The sequence below is a fragment of the Gasterosteus aculeatus genome, chromosome 6 (assembly GCF_964276395.1).
Source record: "Gasterosteus aculeatus chromosome 6, fGasAcu3.hap1.1, whole genome shotgun sequence".
Classification (NCBI taxonomy): Eukaryota; Metazoa; Chordata; class Actinopteri; order Perciformes; family Gasterosteidae; genus Gasterosteus; species Gasterosteus aculeatus.
The window spans coordinates 6647098-6667297 of NC_135693.1; the positions used below are offsets into that span (position 1 = coordinate 6647098).

At 46.2% G+C, this 20200-nt stretch overlaps 1 protein-coding gene across 3 annotated transcripts in view; it reads left to right on the forward strand.

Moving 5' to 3' along the window:
- The first annotated feature begins 918 nt into the window (after positions 1–918).
- The window catches only part of LOC120820956 (SERTA domain-containing protein 2), a 26725-nt gene continuing 7443 nt past the window's right edge, over positions 919–20200 (forward strand). Inside the window, exon 1 of one of the 3 annotated variants that reach the window (XM_040179230.2) lies at positions 919–1071. The gene's annotated coding sequence lies outside the window, so the exon portion shown is untranslated. Of the gene's footprint in view, positions 1180–10125; positions 16371–20200 lie in introns of those variants that run through there. The other 2 variants (XM_040179229.2, XM_040179228.2) reach the window with 2 other exon arrangements.

Genomic DNA, 20200 nt, shown 5'->3' on the forward strand with positions numbered 1-20200 from the left:
AGTCAGTCACTGAAACACAGACTGAGGTCAATCAGAAGGGAAGTTGCGTTGCAGGTTTCCGCTCCTGCCAGTAGAGGTCAGTAGAGGACCAAGGGTGACCAACCAAGGACCAACGTCTTAATCTGCCCCTTCTGTATCGCTCAAAATCAGTGTGTGTGTCGGTGGGTCTGAGAGTGTGTATCTGTGTGCGTGGGTTTTGCTTGTGTGCGTGTCTGTGTGTGAGAGCGCGTGCTGCTGAGGAAAAATATCATTAGCACGAAAAGCCCCAGTGAAGCATCATGACTTATGTCACGTGATTATATTGCTACCCCCTGCGGCACCACCATAACACGTGGCCGTACACCGATGACGCGTTCATACACAATAGAAACATGTATGCAGGTTCATATTTCGACGTGTGTACATGTCTACGTCACGGGTGACTGTACAGTAACGCGCACGCCCACCTGCCTCGGAATGGCCACTGGGGGACAGTTTCCGTACATGGGCCGGGAGTTGGCGGCCCTTTAAACCGCGCACAGCTGTGCCGGGCTGCGTGACTGGGCGCCACCGCGGGGTGGGCGGGACACGACGCTCTGACTCACCTCTGCGTCACCGCACGACGTGCCAGTCAAAAACTGCCTGCTGCTGCGTTCGCGTACTGCGCGTATAAACGGCTACTTTAAATGTCGCGTTAAATAAATGTCCCACACGGGGAAATATAACACACGTCCTGTGTATGTCGAGATATAATGCTAGATCAATAGCTAGTTTAATATGTACATGGCTGATGTGGCGTTTTTAAAAGTTAAATAGCCCCCTCATAGCTTTCAATCAAAAGGTTATTCTACAATAGCAATACGTTAACCCCTAAATACTATTAAACCCATCTAAAGCAGTTAGAAGCTGGATTGCAGCACCTCCACACCGGAGTGAGCCGACCGGGTGTGACGGACGCCCACGGACCGAGCAGCGTGGTCGCGTTTCCCGGTCTGCCTCGCGGTTCCTCAACGTGGCACCGGACGGGCTGTTCTCTAACGACTTCTCTCTGGCCCCGAGCCGTGACTGCGTGGACCCTCGGCTTCTTTCAGGGTAAAAAATAATAATAATTAAATAGAAAATTGACAGCTCAGTAGTAGTTCTTCTTTCAAATCCAATAGTTCTACTGCTGCACCGTGCTGGACGGATCTGCCGCACAGGGTGAGTGTCTCAACAACTGAACTCCGGTGTCCGGTGCGTCTGGTGTTGTAGTTACTTCACCCCGTTCTTCTCCGCCTGCACGCGGACACGTCCGTCTAATATTCAAGGAAGCTGAAAACATTTAAAGAAAGCAGTTGTTCGCGTGCACTGCACGGGTCCTGCAGTCTGCTCGGATCGCTCCACGCGTTTTACGACGTGGAATTTCCGTTGCGCGTCAGCGTGTCGCGCTTCCATAGGATGAAACACGAGAGTCGCCATGCATGTGCGTTGCGGGATATGAACTATTAACATGAGATCTTAACTTTAAGGAGATTGTGCCCCTTTTTTTTAACCATCACTCCGGGTCACCTGTCGGTTTTTGGATCAGCTGGCCACTGTTTACTCGCGAGGAAAGCAGCGCGCGCTCGCGGTTTGGAGCGCTGCTGCCTGCGTTATAACCGAGTTGTCATTAATCTCCACACACACACACACGAGCGCGTGCACACAGATACACACACAACCACCACTGACTGATCTGCTGATGCAGCATTCCCAACCTGGTCCACAGAAAGTGTAAGTGTGTGCGTGCGTGTTATTGAGGATGCGTGTCCACGTGTCCACGTCTGTGCGTGTGTCTGTGTCAAATTGAGACTGTGAGGAGAGAACTGTTTGTGAGACTAGTGTCTATACAATTGTTATGCTTATTAATTGGCTTGTGTTGGTTAGCACTGTCGCCTTGCAGTGGAAAGGTCGTGGGTTCGACCCCGCCGGCGTCTGGGGCCTTCACCGGTGCAGTTTGCGTGTTCTCCCCTTGTCTGCTTGGGTTCTCTCCGGGTACCTCGGCTTCCTTCCACAGTGCAGCGACATACAGGTTGGATCAGTCAGTGACTCTAAAGTTGCCTGTAGGCTTATAAATGGGTGAATGAACGGTTGATTGACAGTCCATGTGAGGAAAGTTAGCCAACAGAGGTTGTGTCTCTCACTCTGTCTCCGAGTATTTTCACATTGTGTTATTGATGCTATTACTCAGGTACACCTGCTCACCACTGCACTCATGATGACTTTAAGGAGTACTATGGGGTCACTTATTCTACTCTTGTTGTACTTTAGGATTGTCCGTACCCTTTTTGCATATATTTCCATAGCATCCATACAACAGATCTCTGTGGCCACTGTATCAGTCAGTCAGCTTGTGTTGGACTGCCATCAAATGGCCACCGGGGTGCCGGAGTTTAGTCAACAGGATTACACATAAGCAAGCGGCCTTCTAATTTGGCAGCTAATCCAGATTAAGGTGCCGCGGTTTGTCTGAGTTCCCAGACGCTGCGGCCCGTTTGGCAGAAGGAATCATTCGCCGTCCAGAGTTCACAGTCTCATGTCTGGACAAGGAGGGCTGATGCATTCAGGAGCCCGAGCTGAAGTCAGGTCACTACAGTACTCCATGAACAGAGTAATCTTTGACATTTTATAAACTCGCTGCAGAAACCAGGTCTCCTCTTCTGAGAGAACGGACGGTTTTCATCATTGCCGTTTCCAGAAAGGAGTGTTGCAGCTTTCATCAAATCTCAAAACCCACAAGCGCTTCTCCCGCCGCGCCCAAGCGCTCAATAAACGGGTTTAATAAGACTGTCACACAAGGTGCACCTGTGTGTGGCTGCAGACTGCTAAATGTCCTGGAACTGGACGCTGAACTCACAGTTTCTCCCCCACAAGTGGCTCTGTTTGGACTCCAAACAATACCTGCTGCATTCTGAACACACAAACACCATCACTTGTGGTGAAACGTTTGCTAAATTCACCAATTTAAGATTAGGGTTTGAAACCCCTGGCTGCTTGTTAGTCCTTCTGTTTTCTCTTTCCCGACGCCTCCTACAAATGCATTTTGCATTGAGTATGGAGAATCTGACAGAGAGACTGAGACAGAGAGAGAGAGTGAGCTCTGCGAGCTATAAATAGATAGTGGGAGAGCAGTGGTGGTGATAGCATCATCACCACCAACACACTCTAATCCCTCTGCCCTGCACAAGCTCCAGCAGTGAGCACGTCTAAGCAGGGTCATCTGGTGAACTGGAGCCCATGACCCTTTTCTCCGTGTGTACTGTATTAAGCTTGTTAATGTGCACCCACAGGGTTAAAGGCACATTAGTTGTGCACGCAGGCAGGGCTTGCCAGTCCATCAGACAGCAGCCGGAGGTGCAGACCACGTCCCCTGCAACGTCGTGGGTTTTAACGGCCGTTTGTTGAATGTCATGCCAGATGCTCGCTGAGGCTCCCGTCGGCTCTCACTCTGCATTAAGAAAATATTGATATTATCGCCTCAAGCCTCCGGACATGTTGCTCCGGGCGCGGGAAACAATGTGTTGCCAATTACCTCTGTGTATTGCCATAGATTGTATATAACAACTGACGTTGTTGCGACGTCACTCATTGGTTTGTGGACGGACGTTTTGGAGCCACAAGTTCAGCGATTTCTCCTCGGCCATCTTGGATTTTTGCTGTCGCCATGTTTGGAATGTGGATGAGTTGCGTAAAAACGCGGCATACGGCTCCGGTAGCGACCTGTCAATCACAGTAGGCCCGTCCCAAAGCATACCGTTCTTTATGTACAATTTGACCTTAGGTGGATTCAGGACTTTCGAGCATCTCTCTTAACTACATTCCCATTCGCTTCCCTCCAACGTGTGATCTAGAGCTAGACAGGCCGAGTTGCTATAGTTACGGTTGCTAAGCTAGAAGTGTACAACCCGTGTCTATGGGTAAGCGTTGAGGGAACACTCCGTTTTATTTTCTTTGGAATAACCTTAAAGCTTGTTCCAGGTATGCGTCCTGTCCACAAACAAGGGGTTAGTTGATCAGCAGGAACATGACAGACCCAATAAGCCCAAAACACCTCGTGTCAACTCTTTCATCGAAATGCCCTGTTTTCACTCCTACGTGTGATGCTGGTTTGTCATTTTTTCAACTGATGAAGTCATAAGTGATAAAAAAAGGTGTGTGAGACGCTGTCATGACAACAAAGTTGTCATATTTATAGTTATAGTTAGTAATAATTTATATTTTGTATGATTCGCAAGAGCTTTTGCACCTCATTCAGCAGTGCTTATTTAATAATGTGTGTGTGTGTGTGTGTGTGTGTGTGTGGCAGCTTTATGTTCTCAGTGCCTTTACTTCTAGCAAAGTGTTCAGTCTTGAGGCACTGACCTCCTTTTCATTACCCACAAAAACGGCACCTTTTATTCTTTTCTTCTCTTATTGTGTGTGTGTGTTTTGTGTTATCCTAAATATATTGTTAGAGTTCTTAAAATTACCCATGAAAGTTAGTTATTGATATCTGTACTAAAAAAATAAACGTATTTTATTTTTCCTGGGTTTTTGATTAAATCACGTGACCTTCATCAGTAGATTATGTTTGTTCAGATGTTCATTTTAAACAGGATATTGATTTTAATTATGAACTGTAGCTGTAACATAGTTGATTACACCCTGCGGTCTAACAGCGAGTTTTATTTCTTATTAGTTATTAGCATATATTTTCCCAACAAGCAATTCTTCATTGTTGTAGGTGCTGTAAAATTATGTCATCGAAGGGAATTTTTTAGCTCCTTCAGGGCTCACAATTTAATCATGATTCATTACAACATTAGACATCTTTACCGTTGTACTTACAGTATCATGTACTATCTAATGTCTCTTAACGAGAGCCCAAAAAAAGTATTAATAGATAAAGAATGCATTCAGATAGAGCATAAAGAAAGATAATGTAGTTGTGAGGAAGCCAATGAGACCAGGTGGTTGAAAGCTTTAGAAAGAAAGTGGCTCTTAAGTTAAAGATTTCTTTTAGTTTGCGTTTATTTCGATGATCTATGAAGCTTACTATTGAAGAAATACATAATTGCACATTAAATATCTAGTGTACAGGTATTCTAGTGTTTCAACTTGAGCACATTCTTTTTGCTGTGCTTGTTAAGAAGTTTACACCCTCCGGGCACTTCTTACATAAATTAAGCCTCACACACACACACACACGCACGGACACACACACACACACGCGCGCGGAAATGTTGGGTTGTTTAGACGTCATCACGTTACTCCCTCAGCACAGTGACTCAAAGCTCCACTTCCTGTAGTTACATCATGTGCTGTGTAGGAATACCCCCCTCCCACACAGTCTCCCCTCCGCCGTTCATCTGTAATGAAGAAAAAAACAAACCTCCGTTCAACATCACGATGCTTGAATACCGGCTTCTATTTTTGAAGGCTTCTGCTTCCTTTCAAACCCTGAGCACTGTATTTGTTTTAAGTATGACGGTATGTGATTTATTTTTATCCAGTTAATGCACCACTCACGACCACAGGATTTGAGATAATATACTGTATAAAAGTGCTGGTCAAGCACTTTAATCAAGCACTATACAAATACTTTTACCAAGACTTGGCGGCTGCACATTGTCCAGTTTGACCCATAAATCCGATGAATCTATGTGATTTCAAAGAGCAGAATGCAGTTGTGTAGTCCCATCGGAGTTCAACGTAATGCAGCCTAGAAGATCGGCCTGTGCAACCAGTGTGACATGAAAGCACGGTGGGATTAGCATGTTAGCTGACTGAATAGGGACCCGACCGGTTGGACAATCAACCCTCTCTTTGGTTCCATTCAGGAACCGGACCTTATGGTGTCAATCCCTCCCTTGGATGCAGGGATGTTTTGAACTGAATACACTGCATATCTAGCAAATTGCCATTACCTCTGTCGGGTCCAGACTCATAATAACTACAATATTTTAGTATAAATAATAATTATAGTATATATTCTGAATTGTTTAGGAAGATATTCTTTGTATTGAGGCTGTTCAGCCCAGGAAATCTCCACTAAGGGAGCGAGTGACCAGGCGTACTCTGATATTGGGATATTTGGCTTGAAGCCTCCGTATGATTATTGCTTGACTGTGATATACTTTGTTTCACAGTGCTGCGTTAGCTTGGCAGCCACTCAAGTGGCTCATATTTGTGTCAGTGATACAGAGAAGCGTATGTGGAGATTGCTGTTTGGGTCTCTGGCTGAGTGATGATGTGGGTAACTCCGTAATTTGGGCTTGTTGTGCACAGCGGGTCACGAGCACATGGTACCTATAGAGCCCCGCTGGAAAGGTTGTAATGTTCCAGATTTCTGATTTAAAGAAAACAAACCTTCACAACAGAATTGGTTTACAATTTTTTGTCAAGATTTCTTGTGCCTTTTCTAGATTCGTTGAGTTTTACTGTTTAAAAAACTGCTTATATTTGCTAATTTGGTGGGGAAAGTGCTTTAGATACATTGTGTGTGTGTTTAACTGAGGTCATTCCTCATGGCTGGCTTGTTCTGTAGTGGATTTTCTGCTCAATAATGAATGCGGAGGACACCAAACACACCACGCTGCCATATATGGGTTGTGTGTGTGTGTGTGTGTGTGTGTGTGTGTGTGTGTGTGTGTGTGTGTGTGTGTGTGTGTGTGCGTGTGCGTGGTCGCATTGTATTTCACAGCCAGCCTGCCTCTGAGCGATCTGGTCTTAGACCAGACGGGGTCCCACTGTTTTGGAGTGTCCTGGTTTAGCCGCGACCAGGACCGAACTGGACCACTCTGGACAAGCCCGATTTGCAGTGTCATGTTTAGACAGGATGGGACCAGATGAATCTGGACTGACTTCAGTTAGGATCAAATTTCCCAGATTTTTCCATCCTTTGTAGTCGTCTTCCCGGAGCCTGCAGAAGCATTCTCAGGGTTTCCGCCTCGTTTTTGTTTCCAGAAAATCGTCCTTTTTCCCCTCTCACTATTTGCCTGAGCAGTTTGAGGCTGAAAGCAGAGCCATGGAAGCACAGCGTTACTTTCTCACTGGTTGGGTTTGGCTCAATATGCTGGAGGAGAGAGTTAAACTAAATGTTTAGTAGTCTGGCTGGGTTTTTTTGTTGCCCTCCTCCGACTGCTTGTGTCTGTGTCATTACAGCTGTAAATGAAAACATCCATATAAAATGCAGCACGTATCGGCTTTCGTCATGCTTCCTAGAGGATGTGCAGATTCACATGTAAGCATCACAGAGATGTGCTGATGCTGGCTGTTTTACATTTCATGGATGGCGATCCGCGGTGGGAATGATGATGGTGATGATGTTAATTTGGACAGGACGCTTCTCGTAACCTTCACTGTTTAAATCCCATTTAAGCACCTACTACCACGTGACCAACGGTCCATATTTAGGTCCACCTATTATCTCCATTTCAACCAAGCAGCCCACTGAGAAGGACCACAAGTGGACCTTGAGTTGGGATATTTCCGCCTTGCTGCTTCGAGGTCAAGAAAGGACGTTTGTGTCTGTTAGAGAGCTGGAAGCGTCCCGGGCCACATCTTACCCTCGATTCAGCAGATAAAACTGACTGCGCTCTCCATCTGTGTGATTGCAAAAATACTCCAAAGGGACTGGATAGAAAAACATGTCGGTGGAACTTCTGTCTGTGGTTGGTTGCACAGACGTGGGTTGCCCCACGTGGGGCCCCCGGAGGCTCCTCTTCCCGCCAAATTGCGTTTATTTGCTATAGAATTCTAACCACTGAGGTCTGTCAAAAATGTCCAGAGGAGGTAAGTCCAGGGGAAATGAATAGTTACAGAAGTCAAAGGACTTGACCACTGCACAGTGATGCTTTATAACATTGTACATTGTTATTTAAGTTGCACAGACAAACATGCACGTTTCCTAAGCTGTGGTTTGCTGCAGGCTACTGTGGCTAATTTCAAATATCAATGGAACCTCTGTCTGTGAGCTCATGTATTTGTATGTGCACACACGAACAGAAAACGATGCCCTCACATACGCTTTTTGTCCACTTCCTTTCTGGACCAGCACATCTTTTTTCCCCCAAATATACATACATACATACATATACATGCATGAATGTGTAGTTTGTGTGTGTGTGTGTGTGTGTGTGTGTAGAGCAGTGTGGACAAAGGACTGGGTGTCTGGAGAGAGGGTGCTAGCGAGGGGAGAAGGGGGTGATGGGTGGGGGTCTGTAGGAGACGGCTGGCTGACGGAGTTTCTGGGGGCAAAGGTGGGGGTACGTGGGGGTGTGTCTGTGTGCGTGTGCACTCATCTGCATATCAGTCTGCATGTGTCTAGGAGCATGCATCTGCACATTGCCTGCCTCTTCGTAGGCAAGTGTGTGTGTGTGTGTGTGTGTGCGTGTGTGTGTTCCTTTGTTTTGCTCTGGGTTGCCGGGTGATGGGACCAGCTGGGAGGGCTGAAGCCATTCACTTCCCTTCTGCTACCCTGAAGGCAGCCAGCAGGGAAGGAGGGAGGGAACAAGGAGACTCGAAAGCGAGGCAGGGCTGTTTAAACCTCTGGAGGGGCAGAGGCAGAGTGACGGGGAAGGAGAAGGGGGAAGAAGTTTTGAACGCAGCTCAGAGTGAGTGAAGAGACTCGTGTAGGAAAATGTGTGTGTGTGTGTGTGTGTGTGTGTGTGTGTGTGTGTGTGTGTGTGTGTGTGTGTGTGTGTGTGTGTGTGTGTGTGTGTGTGTGTGTGTGTGTGTGTGTGTGTGTGGGGGGGGGGGGGGGGGACGAGTGTCGGATTGAATCGTGATAGAGCAGCGGAGCTGACTCAGCCAGTCTGGTCTGGCGTAGGAGGGTACCAGCAGGGGGGAGAAGGAATAGGTTACCCAGCATGCAATCTGATTACTATAATATGAATGCTATTATCATCATAGGAAACACTTAGTCATTTAGAGACATTTAGTGGCAAAGTTTCAGTACGTAGAACCTTTGTCAGGTTTGTCCGTAAGACAATACGAGAGTCTTCGTTAGGTTGGTGGAGCAAGATGGACCAATCAGGTCACACTGCAGAATGACATCACTCAATCCAATCGGGGAATTCTATTGATAACCTCATCATTGGGAAGGGTATATCAATATGTTAGAAACATTGGGTTATAATTAGGCTTGGGTTAGATTTAAATACCGACGATAAAAAGGATTTATGAAATTGCAATCCAGAAAACACAAGACTGGATATGCACATGTTGCAGCTCCCATTATAAGTGGCTCCAATGTAAGCGCTAATTCAAACAAGGCCATGCCGAGATCAGGATATCAGCTCAATCCCCCGCCCTCGTAAACAGTCCTGTCACGTGTGCGCCAAAATTACAAGGAAAACCTTTTGTCTGTTATCCAAGTAATCACAAACCAGGAAGTATAAAGAACGCAAAAGCACACCAGATGGGCGAGGTGGACGGGTCCAACGAGCCATCTTCCCTTCAGGACGTTTGCCCGTTTTTGCCCCATGTGAAACGACAATGCCATTTGCATACTTATTTTAATCCAAAACGACCGTCCTTTCCTACAACTGACTAAGAATTTATCTTTTCCTAAACCTACGAGTACTGTGCTTGACACAACCCAACGGAGTTTCCCTGGGGTTTTTCAAAAGGCCGTATCCATTCTTGTTTGGATCAAAGGCCAAAGTGAAGAGTGTATTTTTTTGTTTTCATCTTTAGTGTGTACATGTACTTAAATGTGTCAGATGTTCAGTTTGTTTGCAGGTGCCTTTGGGTTGTCTGACCGTCCATTTGTCGTGAGCCAGATATCTCAGGAAAGACTCAAGGACATTTCTTCACATTTGACGTTTGCTTGGTCTCAAGGATGAACTGATTAGAACTTGACAAACGTCCCTGTGACTTGGCAAAGCACGTTTTTGGCCATAACTCTAAAATCAATTTACTAATTATGACAATTTTAAACAAATGTTTAATAAGATGAAATTATAAAGGGAAGACATGGGCGTAACCTCGAGGCGGTAATTAAAGTTTCAATCTATTAGACCGTTTTTCTTTGCTTTTGCGTATAATTTTCTGCTTTCAGCACATTGTTCAGATTTTTTTTTTTTTACTACCAAAAAGAGAGAGAAGGCTCAGTAAAAAAAAGGAGGCAGCTTGAGGTGGAAAAAATCAGGTAAAAGAAAGATGGATAACCAGATAAACTGTAGTTGCTGGCAGCTTCCTTGTGCCCTGACTTCTCTCAAAGATTAATGACCTTCCTGTTTTTTCAGCTCTCACGCCACGCTTTTCACCCGCAGTTTGACTTGAAGTACACTTTAAAAAAAAAAGCTGCAGCATGTATTGTTCGAGGCAAGACGACGGCGGAATCTATGTGGGGGACAAATACACACACGTAATGGGTTTACCAACTCTTATTTCGCCAGCAAGGACCACGCCATCAACTGAACGCGTTTAACAATTTCATCCGTGAGAAGTGAGCGACAGGATTGTACGTCGATTCCGCCTAGTCGGTCGGATGTGATTTGGGGAGCTACGTCGGAGGATCCGCTGTGGAGGGGAGGGCTTAACAAAGGGGTTGGAAGGGTGGTGTTTGGAATGCGTAAACGGAACGGGAAGAGTGGGTTAGGGAGGTATTTACAGGGATACCGGAAGAGGCGTGTTGCAGGCGCGGCCCTGCTCCCGAGTTTACGCTAAACAGCTTCTACGCTCTCCACCGCCGTAACTATCACCTCTACTGGCGACACCGCTAGGGTCAATTCCAGCGTCTCCACCTCCACCACCTTAACAGGCAACTCTGCCTCCACTCTCAGCTCTCTTGTGACCCAAACTGCAGGAAAAAGAAAGTGAAATCTTGTGGACTTTCTTCCCTGCAGTGGACAGAGGTATCAGTGTCCCAGCTACTCCTGCACTGTTGGTGACTTGTCCTCCTGGAATGTGTCACGCTCACCAGTTTGCTGTGGATGGGTTCGCACACACACACACACACACACACACAGACACACATTAAGGGGTAAAACTGTTCAACAAGCCTCGAGCCAAAAGCCATGAGAACAGTACCGCAGTGTCTGTCGAAGGGGGTTCATACAGTTGCCCATAATGTCTTCGTGACTGGCTTGACTGATTTGAAACATCGTGTAACTTCTTTTTTTTTACGCCGGCCGCTTCCATATCAAACCATCCGATGTGATTTGGAAACATTTCCCATTGCCCCTTTTTGGACGCTTTGACGTGCCGGCGAAGTCGGTGAGTAGAGAGAAGTTACGAAACAAGGAAAGCCGCCCAATCGACACACTCAAACGGAGACGGCAAGAATGCGAGAGAGACCAACAACTTCTTTCCTGAAAGTCACCTGACACTGGCGGCGTCACACGGCCTTGAGTAAACACACCGCCCTCCTGCTCCCTCCCTCTTTCCTCTCCCCCTCTCTGATTCTCTCCCTCTTCATCGCTGTCTCTCTCTCTCTCTCTCTCTGTCTGGGTTGCCCCTGTTCTTAGTCCGTGCACAAGCCCTCTTGCAACCGTGAAACGTTTTGTTATTCTACGTTATGCAGTTATGCAACTGTAAGAGAAAAATACCTGTTTTTTGCTGTAATGATTCTGCTCGAGTCTTCTGTTTTTCGACAAAACCAAACCAACAATGTGCAATTCTAACTTCCCTAAACTCTGAATCTCAGCCTCAGGAGCAATTGGTAAAAAGGACACACACACGCAAATATATTTTTTAAACACGTCAAAATATTCTTCCAATTTTGGCTAAAACAGTTGGGCATTACACATAAGCTTCCCTATACTGTTACCAAATTGTGCGGCTGAAGCATTAACTTTTTTATATTTTGACAAAAGTCGCTACGAACGTGCCAAATTTGGCCACCACCAACGATCCTGCTACACTCATTTGAATATTACCTTGTCGACTTTGGTAGGTTTTCTGAAACATTACTTTGGAACCAGCAAATTCTACATGACTTTTAAGGATGCAAGATACGAGGAAATCGAAGCTGTGTTGATTTACTGGCGCTGCAATTGAAGCAATTGACTTATTTTCCCTGGATTGCAAACTTTTATCCCAAATAAAATTGGAATGACCAATAAGGAGTTCAGTTGCTCGAGTAGAATGAAGAGCTAGACAAGAGCAACAATTAAATTATCTCTTTTAAAGGACGTCAAGCTGTGTAGTTTGTGCAGCAATCTGACAACTTGCAAAGTAGTGTCAACTTGGCCAATCCTGTTGGCTTAAAATGAACCCCGGTTAGGCGTTTGGACCGTCAATCGAAATACCAGCGCGAAGCAAACAAGGGTTAACTAACTTTTGGGGTTTATATGCGACCAGCACGCCAGGAGCTGACTTTCTTTGCTCACTTCCCCTTTTGAAATACACCAGTCGCTGCGCGATACAAGTATCAATATAATGACGATAAAGAAAAGTAGTTGTGTTGGGGAGAGACTCCAGATTCCACTTTGCTTTGTGTTTATATCAATTAAAGCAGTATTGTAAAAGATTTGGGCCCTGATCGTGGATATACCATGCAGCATGGAGGATACTCCACCCCGTGTGTACGGAAGATGAAAAAAGAGGCTGGTGGAGGGACAAAGAGAGAGTGAACCGGGGGAGGTGGAGACAAAGAGAGACGCACAGAGAAGGAGAAAGAAAGCAGATGGGGGCTTTTGGTGTGGAGCCCTTTCCCTCCCTCCCTGTCTCCGCCTCTCGCTCTGTGTTGCCCCACCCATGTCTAATAGTATTTATAATATCCTCTGGTCCTGTTCACACACCCTCTCCCAATCTGCAGGCACCCGTTGATTTTTCCACCATGTTTTGCCATTTTCTTTTAAACAAATGTCAAAAGTTTGGCCACGTTGCATATAGTACTCAAAGTATTTAATTTGTACATTTGTATGTTATATTCACGTGCGTTGTGCATTCAAGAACGGACAATAAAAAACACCATATAGTCAATGCGGTAAAAGGCTTAGAAAACGTAAACGTGACATAGCGACGTGACATCGTAACTAGTCTTTGTAATGTGACATCGCAATGTGATATCGCGAACGTTACATTGTAACATAACATCGTCATGTGACACCGCATTACATTACAGCCGCAACGCGACGGCGCAATGTGTCATTGAAATGCAACATTGAAACCGCTACGCGACAACGTAGCGTAACAACGTAGCGTAACAACGTAGCGTAACAACGTAGCGTAACAACGTAGCGTAACAACCTGTGACATCGTTACACATCAGGCTCAGAGACAACGTTTAATTTGTTATACACAGGAGAGCAGCAGCAGTCAGATGAGTCTTGTGTCTATTATGCCCCATTAACTTAAACGTTCTATTTTGGTTGGTCCATATCGGACCAACTTAAAAATAAGTTATAGGCAACAAAAATAAGGTTTAGGAAAAAACATTGGCTTTTTCTCAAAATTACTACATAATTGTCAATAACAGGCTAATGTGCACGGATTCCTTTATTTGCTAAGACAAACAGAAGAAGAAACGAATCAGATAGAAAAAACGTTGACCATGAATCGATGAATCCAGCTGCGTGTGCGTGTCATAGTTTGAATGTTTAGACCCTGATGATGTAAAATCAAACGCACGTGTGCTGTCACAGAGTATAAATGGAACATGCCTTTCAGTGGACTAATTCTGGCGACAGCCGTGATCTTGCATGTTACCACCGAGAGGTGCAACACGGCGATGGGAAGACTGGCCGGAGCAGTGAGTGGGACCAGTGGACTCGCCTTGAGTCAGGTTCACGCTGATAGTGACGCGTAACATAACGCGGAGCATGACTTGTTCTCTGCTACATTATTGTGATGATGCTGAATGCATGCCGGTCATTTTGGTTCAATGCTTAAACTGTGCAACCTTTTGCATTGGGCTTTCTCTCTGGCAATATCTGGGAAAAAATAAAGGAACTATAAGAGAAAAAGAGGGAAAAAATGAGGATTGAGCAACAACAGAAAGGCAGGGGAGACAAGGAACGTGCTGCTTTTTTTCCAGAGAAGGAAATAAAAGAAGAGCAATGGGAGGAATAAATAAAGATAGATGGGGAGAGGGAGGGAGATGCGGTGGGTGCAGCTCTCCAGTTGGTGTTGCTATGGCCCTGCCCTCCCTGCTCACTGAGCCATTTCCTGTTTTTGACCTGAAATCTTTATTTAGAGCCATCCCTCCTCGCTGCTCAGCATTCATGAGTCAACTCGGCAGCCCAGAGAGATGAACGCAGGACCTAAATCAGATCTCCATTCACCAAAGAAGCGCTAACCCGCCCGTTAGCCGTGCTCCAGCTGAGGTCTCTTTCAGGCTTTTTGTGTGATGCAGACATATTGAGCGGGATATTTCGGTTTTATTAATAATACAGCAGTCTCCACGCGCTATTCAACCTGCACGGATTCAGCTGAGTCTAAAAAACATCTTGTACATGTCATGCAGCCGTGCACCAGTGGATGCTTTTTGTGTGTCGCGTCCTTCAGCCAATGATAGATGACAGCCTTTTAAAATGCAGATTTCTTTCAGGTGTATCTGCTTCAATGGGATGGTAGGTGGTGGGTCAAAGACACGGATTTCACTCGTTGAATACATCCAGGGGTTTCCAAAATAATCTTCCGTCTTCGTAGGAAACAACTTTGGTTAGGTTTATGTCAGGTTAGGATTTAAGTGCTGACGCAGGTTTAGACGACAAAATCGCTTCGTTGTGTTTCAGGTGAAGAAAAATAAATTGTCATTTGGGTTCAAATATGAAGTCCCGTAACAATGCAAGCTATGTGACTTCTTCGTTCATGATTACGTGGGATACCTGTGAATTATGGTGCGTTATTTTTTGTGGGTACAGCTATAAATGCTGGATGAGCCCCGCCTGTTTTTTGTTGTCGAACCAGGTCGTCACATTGGGGAGAGACAGCCCTAAATGCTGTCAACTGGACAAACTGATTCTCAGTCCCATAAACACTGGGCTCCAGCAAATGTAAATACTGGTGACATCAGGTTGATCAAAGCATGTCTTGAGAAAAGTTTCCCCCATCTGGGAAAATATGGGACTCGTATTGTGATTGTGACCGAATCAGTGCACAACTAGGTTGAGTGTGCAGCGGGGGCATCAGGTACACAAACAGTCCAGGGTGCCCATTTTCTGGGCTGCTCCACTGCGTTTTTTTGTCCGTCTGGAGCAGACTGATGGGTTTTGTTCAGAGTTACCGGTCATCTCCCTGCCATCTGCTGCTGGGGCAGGACAGCCATCGCTCACAGACCGAACGGCACCATCGGTCCAGTGCTCATCTATGTGACCATTCGTCCATTCTTGTGTCAATGAAAGAATAAATTAATGGATACAAGTTGTTATACAAAGTGCAAAACCTCAGCAGGTAATAGACATCTCTGAATACATTCTAGATTAACAAAGTAACTATCCATCTAAAAAAGTAAAGCATAATATTTTTAACTCAATGGTAGTGCATGTATCAAGAGTTTCAAAAGTTGTTAAGGATTAATTACATATTTTTCCCAGAGAGACAAATAGAGATGCAACGTAACAGAGCAGACTGCGCACGCGCGAAACTTGTTGTGTGCGTGCGCCTGTGTTGTGAGTGCGTGCGTATCTGTGTGTACGTGCACGTGTGGGCGGAGCAAAGTGGTCGACGCCACTTCTCGGGGCAGCTGCTCGGTTTCAGTTTCTCCTGCTGCCTTCACGTGTCCCTCGTTAACCTGCCCACCCTGACAAAATGGATCCTGTCCCGACCGTAATAAGGCCGTTGTGATGTTAACAGTGATCTTCCGAGTTGGGTGGAAGTCTCAAGCAAAATACGTTGTCAATTTAGGAAATATGAATAGGCCAAATATATGTTGTTCGTGTTTATCTGAATTACATTTAAAGGAGCCTATTTTAGGAAGGAGTCCGCACAAGTGATTGTATTATCTTAAAGTGTATCACTTACTGAAAATGAATCAGTATTCTTTTTTAATGTACAGTTACATGATGTGAAATTCATCTACATGACCTCTCGCTGCCACTTCACTTCGCCTTCTGTGCTTTAAATGTCCACATTCACCACACATTCTCCTGTCCTATATATCAATTGCGTTTGCGATAATACAACATCAACATCATAATTCATATAATCGGAAACCGCTTTGTGTTAATCTGAGGCGTCCTGCTCCACTCTGAACCAACACCTCGCTTCACGCTTCAATTTGACACCTTTCGCGGCACAGGTGAAGCGTACCTCTCGAGTATGTCCGACGGCTCCTGAAGGCAGCACGCGTCCCCGTGAGCGGAGGCCGTTGTTCCTCCTCCTATCAGCGCCATTGTGCGACCGAGTCTCCGGGAGAGAGGACGGCGCGTGCCTCGGTAGCCGACGGGACCGTTTAAATACCCTCCATGTTTCTCTTTCAAACTCCGGCGGACCTGGACGCGGTAAGACTCCCGTTTCTCCCCCTCCTCCGCCTCCTCCCCGTAGAGCGAAACCGGGCGCGGAGTGACGCGTTTCGCCGGAGCGAAGGACCGCGGGTGAAGGCGCATCAGTTAGCAATGTGGGCAGCGGCGGCGTCCGGCTGCGGAAAAGTTTTCGTTTTTAAATGGATAGTAACGGGAGATACTTGCCCCCCCGCTGTAACTCCCAGTGACCGTCTAATCTCTGTCTGTCCAAACCGCCCACAGAACCGAGGAGGCGGCCGTTCCTTTACAGTTCATCACTAGGAAAAAGAAGTCTGATCAACTTTTTTTTTTTTTTACCCGAAATACAGCGCTTCCCTTAATACACTCACCCGTTAGCACGCACGCTAACGCCGGTTAAGCTCAGTGCTCCGCGCGACGGGGCTATTTGATACTGTTCTTAATTACAAAACTATATAAAACGATCTACATCCATGTTTAACTTTAAATTCGGCCGATTCCGACGACGCGGTGAAGTCGACGCGGGTGATCACGTGCTGTCAACAAGCTGCCTTTATCGCGGCTGGACTTTGTGTTTCACGTCCCAGGACTCGCGGCGCGGTCAGTCTGCGTGCTGTGAAGCGCGCGTCCGTCCGCCGCGGAATAACCCCAAAGTGTCTGCGGCGACGACGGCGACAGTGAACTGTGCTGCGGACGAGGAGCGCGGAACACAAAACACACGCTTGTAAATGACACTGTTGAACTTACGTAGAATTTGCCCAGTAAGAGATAATCGCAATGGCTGAATCCGCATCACCTTTTTGCTCCTAAAACCCCTTAAACAAAGTAAGAGGAATTAGTTATGTGCTCCCTGATTGAGGGTTTTTTGCACCTTCTACTCTCCCTCCCAGCCTCGTTGCCGTTATATCTGATCCATCACACCAACGATGGCAAAATCCTCTTGAAGACATACTGTGTCTGAACATGTGCGTCTTCTTAAAAGGCCTCGACGAGGTGACATCTGCAGGCTTTCATTGTCAATCTCAATCCCGTTCGGCGACCCCAGGAGGGATGGACTCTGTCCGCTTTGCAAACCCTCAGGTGCAGAATGCGTGTAACTTGTAACGGTGATCAGGCCCACGGTGCAGCAGCAAAGCTTCAGTAGTGCAGTAATAAGGCTTGTACTGCATTCACAGGGATTATGCTTAAGTAGTGAGCCTGCAGTTAAAAAAAAAAGAAGAAAAATGATGACACTTGCTGTAGTGATGCCGGTGCTGGCGTAACAAGGTGGGCACCGTGATGATAAGGCCGGCGCCGCTGCGAGGAGGTGCATGCTGCAGTAATAAGGCAGATACTGCAGTAATGAGGTGGATGCTACTGTACACTGAGTCACCGGGAATATCGAGGCGGGAGATTTCTGAGTATCAAGCTGCCCCACACCCCCCCCCCTCCCCAAAGAGGCTTGGTGGAAAGAGTGGAGCGGCATGTAGACACGTCTGCTGACCTAAATCTGCTCTCTTCTTCTGCCTCTTATTTATAGACCCAAGTTTGTCTGCGTGAGGGAGGGAGCGACTAATGACCAGAAATGGGAGATGCATCTATTGTGCGTGTATGTGTCATGGCTTTCTGTGTAATTCTGCAAAAAAAAAAAGCAATGCTGGGTGTAAAAAGGCAGTTAGACGTTGTCCCTTTTAGTCCCAAAGGGTCGGCGTGGAGGCACAGGTCTCTTGTGACCGGTGTGGTGTTCTGTGCACCGTGCAGAACTTGGACATTAGGTTTAACCTCGGTCAACAACAGTCACCCGTAGTGATCATTTGTGGTTGCTGTGGTTTGTGGTGCAGTTACATTGTGTTGCTTTACACTGAGGAGTGAAAATGAATTAGTTAATATTAGCCACAATTGCCCTGAACCCCCCCCCCTCTCTCCCTCCGGCAATATGGATCCAACATAACAGGAAACTGAGTATAGTTTTAATACAAGTCAGGAAAAGATGGGTTTAAAAGTCAGTGAGTTTTGTGTGATTGATCTCTTCACTCAAGGCACCTCAAACCTGCAAACACTAATATTAATACATTAATTACAGAAAGGAATTCAGACAATTAAAAACATTAGGATGTGTTGATTGCTCATGAAGTGAATTAAAAGCATGGATCCCCGCTCACACCGGTGTTCCTCTGTGGAAGGCGGGCTGTGCAGCAGCAGCCCGGCTGTTTTGTAACCAGGTCTGTCATTACGCAAGAGATCGTAGTGAATTCCCTGTCTGATACCCAGCTGACCGCTGTCATGTGAGTGTTTAAGGGAAGACACACACACACAAACATTGACTCCAGCCACTTCATTTACTTATTTATCTAGTAATGGCTCTCCAAAGAAAAGCCAAGATAGGATTCTTCACCGAAGTCCAATAAGTCTTTTTATGGTTTTGTTTAGAGCTTTCATCTTCTGCTCAGGGTATTTGACTACTTTCTTCAGCCAACGCAAGTAAGGATTGATGGTTAGCGATAACAATTGTAGGTCAAGGAGGTACATACCTGGTATTTACCATTATAAATACATGTGCAGTGACATGAAAGCTCCTTTTGATCTTTTCTTTAGTGCATCCCACAGAAAGAAGATGGAGTGGGACCGTGTACATTACTCGGTACATTCCATATTTCAAAAACCCAAATATAGATATTTTTTATAATTTAATATTTCTTTTTCTTTTTTTGGGCTCCAGGCCGGGCGCTCCAGGTGGGGCGACGCCCGGTTGCCCTCCATTGGCTTGCCGCCACTGGGAGACGTATGCCAAGCGGCACTGAGCCCCCACATACAAATCAAAGTAACTAAATAGTCATGTGACGCAGCGGCTCGGTCTTCCTCCCGTTCTCCCCGATGCTTTTGAGTCCCCGGCTGTCTGTCTGCGTGAAAGACGACTGCAATGGAGTAGCATTTCTTTTTAATTCATGCACTTCATTAGTAAATCTAAAAAAAAACCAATTGATCTAAATGTGGCTCGCAAACATTACACTCGTCGCCAAACAAGAAAAAATAGGTGGAAATTAATAACAGTTAATTTCATTTAATTTTTTCAGTATTCCAACGTTCAAACTGCTGGTGTGAACTGATCCTCGTTCAACGATGCGTCTTGAACGCATTAATGGCGTCCCCTGAGTCCCACAGGCCGCCTCACTCAGACACGCTGTATTTCCCCTTAAGGGCATTTGTCTGTTTTTTAAAGCGGAATGAGGAGCAGTTGCTGCATAGTCTTGATCACATAATGTCTAATTGTAACACATTTAATGCGAGTGCTCCACAATGTCCGATAACGCGGCTGGATCAATGGAGCTTTGGAAACAGTAGTAATAGTAGTATTCTTAATAGTCGCTATCGTCATGGTGTATCTCCAGTTGTGTGTGGAAGCGTAGCTGCTGTTGGTCAGGCGGGCATCTCTTCCTCTGGGTTCTGTCTGGAATGTGTTTACTAGTTCTGCATTGTGTGTGTGTGAGAAAGACTCTCTCACACACACACACACACACAGGAGCTTTCGTGTGCAAAGCCGGATGCATTACAGAGCGGACGCCTGCGCCGCGCCAAGATGAATCTGTGTGGTGGGACACGGCGCTGATTCCTCCTGCAGCGTGCGCCGTGCATCCAGGGAACCTGAAATAGCCCTGACGCCGAGGGCTGGGGGGGGGGGGGGGGGTGGAGGTGGACGTGCAGCTGAGGCATTGGAAACCAGCGTATCCGGTTACAGGACCTTAACATCACTGCAGAGTTCCGTCCACACGGCACTGCACAGCGTGCACACACACACACAACCAGCTCCTAGAGTAGCGTCCTGTGTATGATTTTAGATTTATACTTTTCATTCATAAAAGCATATGGAAACT